Source organism: Grus americana, chromosome Z (genome assembly GCF_028858705.1).
Source record: "Grus americana isolate bGruAme1 chromosome Z, bGruAme1.mat, whole genome shotgun sequence".
In the NCBI taxonomy this organism is placed as follows: Eukaryota; Metazoa; Chordata; class Aves; order Gruiformes; family Gruidae; genus Grus; species Grus americana.
This window is the reverse complement of record NC_072891.1, coordinates 8,873,989-8,885,292: the sequence shown is the minus strand read 5'-3', so window position 1 is coordinate 8,885,292 and position 11,304 is coordinate 8,873,989.

The following is an 11,304-nucleotide window of genomic DNA, read 5'->3' as shown; positions in this document are numbered from 1 at the left end:
AATATGAGCGTCTTCTAAATATATGTAATTTGCATAATACAAAACCTTGATGAAATGGAAGGTGATTTTAGAGACTAGGCAGGGACTTAGAGTATTTTAAATACATCAGAGCTTTCTTGTGTGAACAGAAGGCAATAGTTTGATGTTCCCACTCAACCTCAGTTAAATATATCAAAATTACCGAGTTTCTCTCACTATTTGTCTCTTGTCGACTATAACCTTTTTCAGCAACAGAAACTCTCCTACACTGTTCATACAGCCCAGTGAAGTTCTTCTTTTGGTTCAAGTCTGCCACAACAGTGAAAGGAATGAATAATATTTGATGAATTACAAGGTTGTAGAAGATGAGAGAAGGTGGAACTTTATGGTGGAGAACTGCTGACCAAAGACAGATGTCTGAGAGCTGTGGGGGAGCATGAGACAGGGTTTCCAAAGTTATTGAGCCATCTGGGGTGCTGGATACTCCTGTAGGGCTCATGTAGAGCAAGTGAGAAAATTCAGGGAAAGATAAGGAAGGGTGGAGGGACAACACAGCTATCCGACTGCTGAAGAAAAGTGGGAAAAGATGTGATACTCTGAGTGCCACAGGGTCCCAACTGGCACCGAGACTTAACTTTCATATAAAGTAACCAAACATACCCCGATGTTCCTCTCCTTTCTACTCCTCACCAACAATTCTTTCAAACATCCATTTAGAAACAGGCCTATTCTGAGTCTTAGAAAATCATAGATATTCGTAGAGTAAATAGGCTCAACAAGAAACATGTGAAATGTTGGGGGGTAGAACCAGCAGACACTATTTTCTTCCCATCTTGCTTTTCAAACCAGAGGAAACATTTCACAGAAGACCTATTTCAATCCCAAACTTGAAACAGGGATTGTATTGCTTCTTTTAAGGTTGCTGAGAGCTATGGAAGAAATGTTCCCACACAGTTATGGCTGGCCTAAAGTCCTTCCAAAAAGCTGAAGGCCCTTTAGCAAAGAGTTTCAGAAATCTCAGAGGTCTCCTCTGTGCATCTACAATGAGGAAATTTAATTACTAGTTGTTCGAATATTCAGATCGTTCCAATTGCTTTCAAAACACAAAGCTATTGACTTCCAGTAACACTTGTGTTCTCACTTGGGATAATACCAAGCTATTGTTCAAATGATAAAGGAGCAACTTAGGTGAAAGTTAACACCATTTGTTTAAAATAAAAATCTCCAAACTTTTTAAACTGCTTTAGGTAGCGTGAAGCATCATCTAATTTTATTACCTGGTAGTTCATAATCATCTTACAGTAATGTACACAGGCAACTCTATTTCTTCTATTGGGCACGCGGAAGAGAGTTGCCATTTTGATTGTGCTGTGCTACTGGAGACCTATTTCCTATGGGGCTATTTTAGTCTCATGAAATAGTAACCCTTAATTTGAGGGGCTTGATGCAGTAGGCAAAAATCAAAGTAAGACTTGCATTCATAAAAAACTCATGAGTTTGGCAAATAGAGGGTAAGACAGCAGCTGAGAGTTTTGAATTGAAAGCTTAGTGGTTAGATCACGGTTGCTTCGTGTTTGTCTTCAAAGCTGTTCTCCCAGGAAGGAGGGCAGGCAACCTAGATATTAAGTGGAAGATCAGATTAACCCTGACATTTCTAGGTCAAGGGAAGAACTGAGGTCATGCCTTTCCCATGCCCACCAAAGTCACATCTGTGCTGATCAGAAGTGCTCATGGAAGTACTGATACAAAATTCAGGAGGGCAAATGGTGCCGCTACTCTTTAAAATGCAACATGTCAACAATTACTTACGTTTTCACTCAGTACAGCACTGTGTGTGTGCTCTACCCCGTCTCTCTAAAGCAATCTTATACATCATTGAAGAGAATGGTTCTATTTTTGCCTCAAATAACCTAGTCTTGAAATTTTATTAATATTTTCCAAAGTAGGTCTTCAGTTTATTAGATTATTATTTTACTAGTAACTGGCTGTTGGGATTTTTTTGTTTTGTTTTGTTTTGTTTTGTTTTGTTTTGTTTTTTCCCCCCCTGTTCCTTACTTTGGAGAACAATAGCTTAGAGCCAGAACATCAAACCACTAGCTACTGTTTGATGAAGAGCCATAACATTTCTGGTTACTGGAATACACTTATCTCGTGCTTCTGTATGTTATGGAGAGTTTCTGTTTAAGAAGAATCAAAAAGTTGACTTTAGATAGTAACACATGGGAGTAAACTCAGGGTTAGACTGCGGTGAACATAGAATCATGAAATAATCTATTCCTTTGTCCTTCTAAAGCAGATTTGTTCCTGTGCAGCCTGATAGTTGTTCACTGCATTTTAAAGAACCTCCAGCATTCAAGATGTTACACACTTTCCAAACAATTTACTCAGCTGCTTAACTATTCTCCATCAGGAGAACATATTCCTGGTGTCCCATTTAAATCTTCTTCACTGTAATTTAAGTCCATGCCTTCTTTTCCTATCTACAGTGACTCTGAAGAATAATTCATCACACTTTTCTTGTCAGCTCTTGAATTGAAGAACCATTACCTTGCCTCCCACTAGTCTTCTCTTTTCTAGACAAACTGCATCAATTCCTTCAGTCTTTCTTTTGGAGACAAATAGGACAGGTATAGCTTAACCATGTAGCAAAGTATTTATGCCCATGGCCCTGATTTTGATCTTCCATTCTAGGTCCACACTCAGGATTGTTCTTTTCTCATTAGGATCATATTTTTGTTAATTCCTGTTTTATATCTCAATGTAAATAGGAACAATTTTATTTTTGGCCTTGATTGCCTACAACTTTGTATGTCACCCTCTGCCATCTGACTGTGGTTTAGAGAAGACACTACAGCATATGACATCTGTAGTGAAAGCTCTTTCTGTAACTCCAGTACTAGCAGATGTGAGGACTTCAGGAGCTGTGCTTTGATCTGTGTGTAATAACTGTAGGTTTCAGCACAGTGACTGTAGCTTTTCCACAGCATAAATGCAGTCTAAGACCCCAAACTATGGCACCCAGTAAGTGAGGACATCGCTTCATCCCTGAAAAGTGTTGAGCCCTTCCAGTGGGCAAACACTTCACTTTATTTCTAGGACTTACGGAGCAGAGAACAGTTATTATCCATGTTGCCATGGACAGATTACACGGAAAACCCTGTTCAGTTAGCTTCTGTGCAACCCCTATGACTGCAGGTAAGTCATTAAGTTTTCTCTTGTCTAAATTTCCTGTCTCTGGAACATGGAAAAAAAGGTTTCTTCACCTCATAAGGAGAAAAGAATTTAAAACTGCATAACAGTACTAAAGAAATTATAAGATGCATAAGTACCATTACAGTAAGAACAACCACTCCGTAACAAGCTGTGAAGCAGTGACACCTTTCAGATTATACACAAAGATCCAGATAGAAAAAAAGCAAAGGAATGCATTGCAGTGACTATCCCTTTTACTGTTTAAATCATAAACAAATGCATTTGTTCCAGGAACAAATCATTATATGTATACAAAATACATGCCAGTATATTTTAAAGGAGATTTCACATATATATAAATTTTACGATGAATTTATACTGTACACAATTCTTATTTTGTAAAGAGTATATTTAGGTATCAAAATCAGGATGAGAAATAAATTTTAAAAATTGGGTTCTTATTATAACACCATTTTAGATGTCCATTTCTTGATAACTACTCATACATTTGTCTATTTTGTGGGCAATGTGGAAGTCTTAGTGCTTTCAATAGGTAGGATTTTTAAACTATACCGTTTGTAAACTATGCAGAAGATGGCAATTTGTGACTTTAAATGTTCCTTAAGTGGAGATTTTGGCATTTTTTAAAGCACATAATAGTCCCAGATAATAGATTCATTAGATATTGTGGAATCTTGTCACCTCTAAAAAGTAGATAATTTCCTCCCAGATAAGCAGCCCTGGTTTCTCTGTTTCCTCCCAAGGTTCATGACACTTCCCATTATAAGGCATTGAATCCAGTTTCTTACAGCTTTGACATCTTGGGCGCTTGCTTGTCTTTGTAGGAAAAAAAAAAAAAAAAACACGACGAAACAACCAACCAACACAAAACCCCCAAAAACCTGAACCATTAGCTTTTCTAGAGAACAAGACTAGAGAAAAATACATCGCTTGTCCTACCTACAAATTTCTGGTAATATTTTGTTAATTAAGCTCTAAAACTCACATGAACTGCAGTAAAGATTCAAGAACTCAGATGATGGGCTTTAGTTTGGAGATGTGCCCCTTGCAGTGACCAGGACTTGACTGATGTACAGGCCACTCAAATTCAGAAGCTCAATGGTCTTAGAGATATCTTAAATTTCAACTGCTAAATTCAATTTCAGCTCCAATTGAGATACTTTCATCATTTCAGTACCTGAATGCAATGTCTCTTCGGTGCTTTCTCTGGTATTTTTTCTCTCCTCAGGTGCATGTTTCTGGAGAAGATGAGAAAATTGCTTGGTGCAAATGTGGGAAAGAGAAGATTTGGCTTGAGCATGGTGGAAGCAGCTGTGGACAAGGAATTTTTAAGAAAAGAAGAAGAGATGAGGAGAAAGTGAAAAAACAAAAAAGAAACTGCAATTAGATACTGATGGGAGGGAAAGGGGGGAAACTGAAGATGGACTGGACAGTTGAAGGAAATAGGAAGATGGATCTAATTAAAAAAAAAGGTATGGCACAAGAAGACAAGAAGGGTCTGAGGATGGATGCTATGCTGGGGACAGAAATCATTTTGAGCAGAGAATACATGCAAGGAGGGCAATTATTTTCATTGATGAAAATGCTGAGTCTTTAGTGACAGATTAATTTTGAACACAAAAACCACAGCATGAAGTGATCTGCACTGAAAGGTCAGGTACTGCCCATCTCCACACAGTACCTGTGATTTTAAACTCTAATGTCTCAGTGCCTCAGTTTCTCACTACGTAGGACATGCAATCAAATCACTGAGGAGTTGTAAAGTAAATCCTGTTCTACCCATGCACTGAAAAGGAAGGCAAATAAAAAAAAAAAAAAGAAAAGAAAAGAAAGAAAAGGGGGGTTTGTTTGTTTTATTTTTTTCCAATTAAGATGTTTTACGAAAATAATGACCTTTTAACTTTGTTATTAAAATAATTCTTTAATATAATTTTTTTTAAAAAAATCCCTCAGAAAAAATATCTAAGTTAAAAATACATCTCTGTCCTTCATACAAGTATTCAATTATGTAAAAGACTCCAGTTTTCAGTTCTACTCGTATATGCTGCCTGTTTTCCTTAGAGTCATGTGAGAGAAGCTAGAAATAAAACCTGTCTGTGAAGCTTTTCTGTTACAAGCCAGAAAGCTGCCAGCGTGGTGCTTCTTGATGCAACGGGAGTGGTGTTTTTTCTGAGATGAACATTTGCAGCATCTAAACTCACTTCCCCAAGCAACCATCAGATGGTAGCAATGCTTGTTTGCTATCTACCGTGGACTAGATTCGAAGTGGGATGCAGAAATGAAGGCCACAATCGCCAGTCCCTGCAGCTACCCGGTCGCCTTTTGAAAGTGCCCTGATGTTAGCATTTCGGAGGACGCGAAAGCTGCGATCTGAGTGTTAATGCTGAGGTAGACACTATGTAAAGCAAGCCGATCTTATATGCACAGAGTTGTAGCCAATAGCCACATGCATGAGGGAACAGATGAAACCCAAGGGAAATGCAGATCTCCTGTCCCTGGTTTTGTTCTCTAGGCTTTGGTTTGCTGCAAAGAAGGACTCTAAGGGGTGCAGAAATAAAAGCAGCGAGAAAATTAACTTGGGACCTTGAAACTAACTGTAGTAGAGACTCTCAGGGAAATCGATCCAATGTCACAGAAGGGTGATAGAGCGGACTCCTGTAGCATGTAGGAGTCCTTGGTGAAGTGATAAAAAGCTTTCTTATTGAAGGCCTGGCCTAAGGTCACTGAAAACAGCCCTCTACCATGGATACTGTTAGTCGAGCATCACCCTTGAAGGTGAGGACAGGATTCAATGCCCCTGACTTTAAATGTCAGACACCTAAGCCTGACTTCCCATCTGTGTTCCCTGCATAGCTCGTGGGGAGACAGAGACCTCGGGAGAGAGAAAAAGCTTTGCCCAGACTCAGGTTCCTAACTTGAGGTGTGACAAAGCAGCCTGTGAAGGCGGCTCTTTCTCTCTACTAACCGGAAATGGATCTTGTTTGACTAGCTTAGAGTCTGGCCCTAATTTTAAGTGACTAAGGTGGTATAAATCAATCCCTGTGAATGCTATTGAAAGGCACAGTTCCCAACACTCATTCTGCTTTCCCATCCAAGACAAAAAATAAGAATAACTTTATAAAATTACGCACATGACATGCAGTCACAAATATCTGTAACCATCATATTCAGTTTATTAACAATTTTAAATTAATTGATTCCTCTCTAGTTACTTAAGTTACTGAGTTTCTCCTGAGATATCAGTGCTACTGGGACTTTCATCAGGAGTTAGAAAGTGTGTTTGTTCAGTAGTGCTATTTTTGCCAGTCTTCCGTCATGTCCAGGACTGACTCGCTTAACATGTGCCGTTTCTGCTGTGAGATACCTGATCCAGCTGCCCTGGGAGAGCTGCCTTTTTGGGTTCACCTTGCTTTGCTGCTTGGTGCTCATGTGATGGCTTCTTTGGCTAAATGTCCCTTTTATTTCCCCTCCGGCCCCTGTCCCCTTCATCTGCAAATGTCTCCTGCTCAGTCTTCCCAAGGTGGCAGCTTCATTAAACCACAGGATGGACGCTTGGGGCATCTTTACTGTTTGAGACAACTAATTCCCATCAGTAAATTACTAAACTGTAGCCCACTGTCAGACTTTATGATGGCAGGTGTACTATATTTAGCAAAAATAGATTTGGCATGCCTGATTACCTGTTTAGCCATAGTGTCTCCTAGTAAGCTCTCAGGGAAGTGAGAATAATATTCTAGAACAAGTACATTTTTTTTCCTGTCAGCATAATCAGACCTATGTCGGCTTTGCTCCAGAGAGCCTTTTTTTTTTTTTTTTTTTTCCGGTGTCACTGACATTGGATTTTTTTTGACTTGGACTGGGCTTACATTTCTGGCATGTATAGCAAGTCTTGAAAATTTCTTAAATGTCAATTTATATTTGTCTAGATTTTCTTTATATATACCTTTTTTAGGCTTTTTCTTAGATTTTTCAGTTCTTAACCAGCCCTAGTAAATCCCCAGAATTAGTTGCAATGTCTGGGTGCAGCCATGAACTGGAACAAATGGAAAGTGGTCTGGGCTAGTTTCTCTTATCCTACATACTCATCACCAGGCATCTCAGCCACCTTGGTCACCCTGAGGACTGGGATGTTATGTTGCTCCTTCTCACATCTGTGGGTTCTCTTTCTGAGCTGTTGATTTAGCAAGTAGAATATGAATTTTGTCACGCATTTCTTGTGCTAATTCAAAGAATAAGCTCAGAGAAAAGCTCTGCACTGTGTTCCTTTGGACTTCCAGCAGATGTTCCAGAGAGAGAGACTGAAGATTTATCTGTCTGTGAAGTTTAGTTTTAGCTTGCACATCATATAAAAAAAAAAAAAAAAAGTGTTTTCAACACAGTAGTGGGAGGCCACGAGATGGTTGCATGTAGTTTATGGTCAAGATGGAGAGTAATTGCCTCTTATACATGTTATTTACTACATCTATATGCAAAGCCTAAAGCCTTATTCTCCACTTAAGTGCATCAGTGCGATGAACTCTGTACTGCTAACCTTTGGTATTCACCATGCTACAGTAAAAGATCATTAGTGGTGCCCTGCCTGAGCAACTGCATTTTACACTTACTATAATAGCACCTATTGGCTGGGCCCTTTTAAATGAACGTGTTGTGTGTGCAGTTCTTTACCGGGATTTGCATCCAGGGGGCATCTCTGCCTGTCACTGGTTTGGATAGTTAGACTGGTGCTTACTTTTCTATATTGCTCATCTGTGCATTTTCGCTTTCTTTTGCAGGATGACTAGTGATGACTTATGTGATTGACTTAAACACCATGTTTAATCAAATCATATATTTGTTTTCGTGTTCACAATCTTTGAGGTTGCCCGAAGCCTTCAGTAATGCTGTTCTAATGTCCCATCCCAGAGCTACCACTGTCAGCTATGCAGACCTCTCTGTTGTACACAGTGTGGCTTATTTGTAGTGGTCTGGGTCAGGTGTTGGAACCAATCTAAATGTCAGAGTGTGGGAATGATGCCTCCAAAAACATACCCTGAATGCGCAGAGATGTATGCCATTTCTTGTAGAGGCACACGCCAAAGTTCTGACTTCTCAAGCAGAAAATATTTATCATTGACCCTGACCTCTGTTATTTTTCTCTTTAAGGATAGTAGGAGACATTTTCTTATTGCATCTCAGTTTGGAAGCACCTATAAACAGGAAATATTTAATTCTACCCAGTATCACCATTTGGCCTTTTACTCACTCGAGCAGTCTCATGGCAATAAGATTCCCTCAGCTTTTCTTTTACCTCTTCTTTAACAAAAAGGTCTGTTTCCTGAGGTCTGTAGTGGCCATGAAGTTCAGCTGTGTCCTGAGACCTTCTCTCTTCCTTCATGCATTTCCAAAGTTGTTTCAGTCCCCTACTTCTGTGCTGCACATACTTTCTTGATGACTTTAAAATCTTGAATTTTAAGCCCAATAATAAGTGGGTTTGTTTGTTTGTTTGTTTGTCTGTTTGTTTGTTTGTTTGTTTCCCCTCTTTCCTGGAGATATGACAATTGCCATATATCAAGGATTTCTGCTAAATGATAAATCTTTTGCTTGTGTGATTTCACGGAAAGCAGAAAATTTTGAAGTAAGGAGTTGTTTTTTTTTCCTGCTTGATTGTTGTAAATCCTTACATGGTGAAAACCAAAAAGTGTAGTTCACACAGGTATGTATCAATAAAAGGAAACAAGACCCTCACAAGTCCTGTTGGTTGTTACTGCCATCAAAGGGAGGGAAGTGAGTATACATGATGCAGGTGTTGGTGATTCGTGCCATGTTTCTCTTCTCATGGCGGTGACAGGGCTTATGCCATGATGTGGCTTTGAAAACCCCAGCTGTGTCTCCGTGCATGAGATGTTATGAGTCTGAGCAAACTTGTGGAAATGGTATTCTTTAGACTTGCAACAAGAATAACACCAGCTGATATATATCAAGGCCTCTATTTATTTTAGCCAGTTTTTTCTGTTGTTGATAGAGTGATGATTAACGTTTTTTTCTTAATGGAGAACAAAATAGGGTGGATAAAACATAGTGAAAAATTAAATCAAAGGCATCTGTGGTTACTGAAAGACAGCATTCATCAGTAGGAAAACAAATATGGAATCTGGGAGCTCTTGCCTTTTTGTGCCTTCCTTTTAAATGTCAAGCATCAATATGGTATTTTTCTGAATTTATAGAATTTAGGTTCAGAGTCTTCATTAAAAGAAAAGAAAAAAAAGAAAACAAAAAGATATCTAAAACTTTCTAGTCCTTGTATCAAGGGTCTTATTCAACCTTCACTCAGTTATCCGGTGTAAATGGGACAATGTTCCATGACGTAAATGGAGGGTCGATGCATATGTGAAGAGCAAGGCTTCTTCTCCCTTGAGACAATGTACTTGACCAATGAAAGCTGCAGTCATTGAAAGAGGTGATTCATGGTTTGAAGAAGTTGAGAGATATTCAGGGTGGTTTTGTTTTGTTTTGTTTTGTTTTTCCAACTAATAATGAAAATAATTTAATGTAGAAACTGAAAAGCTTATTAAAATGACAGGCATCTGTTTCTCTTACAATTTAGAAACACCCAGAACGTTCCCCCTTGAGTAAAATAACTCAGCTGTGTGTCAAGAAAGACAGAGAGAGATCACTTCCTCTTCACTGTTGGTAAGACTTCTGCAGTTTCAAAAGATAAAGGGGAGGTTCTAAGGAGGGAAAATATGATGGGCAAAGAATATCCACTGGCATCTGTCAACCCAGGGCAGCTTGTCAGTCCTGCAACACTGCAAGCTGCTGGGTAATATCAAGTCAGATTTCTCCATTGTATTGGACATATTTGATTTTAAACAAGGAAGATTCTCAGATGCCTTGAACTGATTCTGTGGTAAACATGAGCAAACCTAAATAGCTGGTTTATTATAGTTTATTGTGCAAGTGTTGGTTCATAATAAATCATTGTACTCTGTAGAAACAAGCTTGAAACAAGTGCATAAATATTAAATGGCCTCAGGAATAAAGGCATTTTTAGCAGAATTATTGAGTGTGGTTTTCCATATCCATTGGGTAATCCAAAATCCCCATAGTCATTTAAGGACCAACATGTACTGCCATTTATAGTAATGTAAATCCAGTGTAACTGTGTTGAAGTCAATAGAGTTATTCAAAATTAACATAAAAAAATAAATAGAGTTTGGCCTATGAAATATAAACAACATAATTGCCTGAAATTCTATCCATTAGGATAAAGGAATAAAAATTCCATACCTCTGCAGAAAGAGGAAGTAAAGTGATCTGTATTATGTGTGTAAATTTAGATAAAATTATTATACTGATTTCATTCATGTAATAAAGCTCTTATACCCTAATCAGAAACCTTGAAGTAGAAGTTACGCATTTAGGAAAAAAATTGCTATTCTACATTTTAATAATTCCAACAGGAAAAAAAAAATAAAAAAAAGACCAGCTCTGTAGCTTTTGCAAAGTATAAAATTCAGATCAATTATGTTGTTTGCAGGCCCCTCTTCTTTTAGGAGGAAATAGTAGAAAAAATGAACAGTTCCTGCATCCTCAGTTGCTGATGCTCTGTAGACATCTCACATCCATAGTAATAGTCTCTTGGGCATGGCCATGTTGTGCCTTGGTTACCTGAAGTCTAAATTACACTTGCACAGATTGTCCTTGTCTCTACTCTTATATACACTTACAAGGCACAGTTTGCCTATGTATGCGATGAGTAAGTGACATGAGAGACAGTTAAGTCCAAGAGAGATGTTACTTCAAGGCATCCACCTACAGTAAAACCACTCATGTTACAGTCCTGCTAGCATAAGAGAAAGACTGAAGACCTGGGGCTCCTCAGCGTAACCCATGAGAGTGCCTTTGGGGACTCCCTAACATGCAAAATGTTGATTTTTCCCCTCAGAGCAGAGCTGACCACTGCGAGTGAGCGGAGAACAGGCAGCATAAAGTGATCCAGTATGGAGCTAATGGTCAGGAACTGTGGCAGTGGTAAGGCATCCCAAGACCTAACTCCTGGGGAGCAAATGGGAGATCATTAATGCTCTCTGTCAGGTTGTGGGGGTGTTGTGAGGGGCAATGCATTCGTGAAGG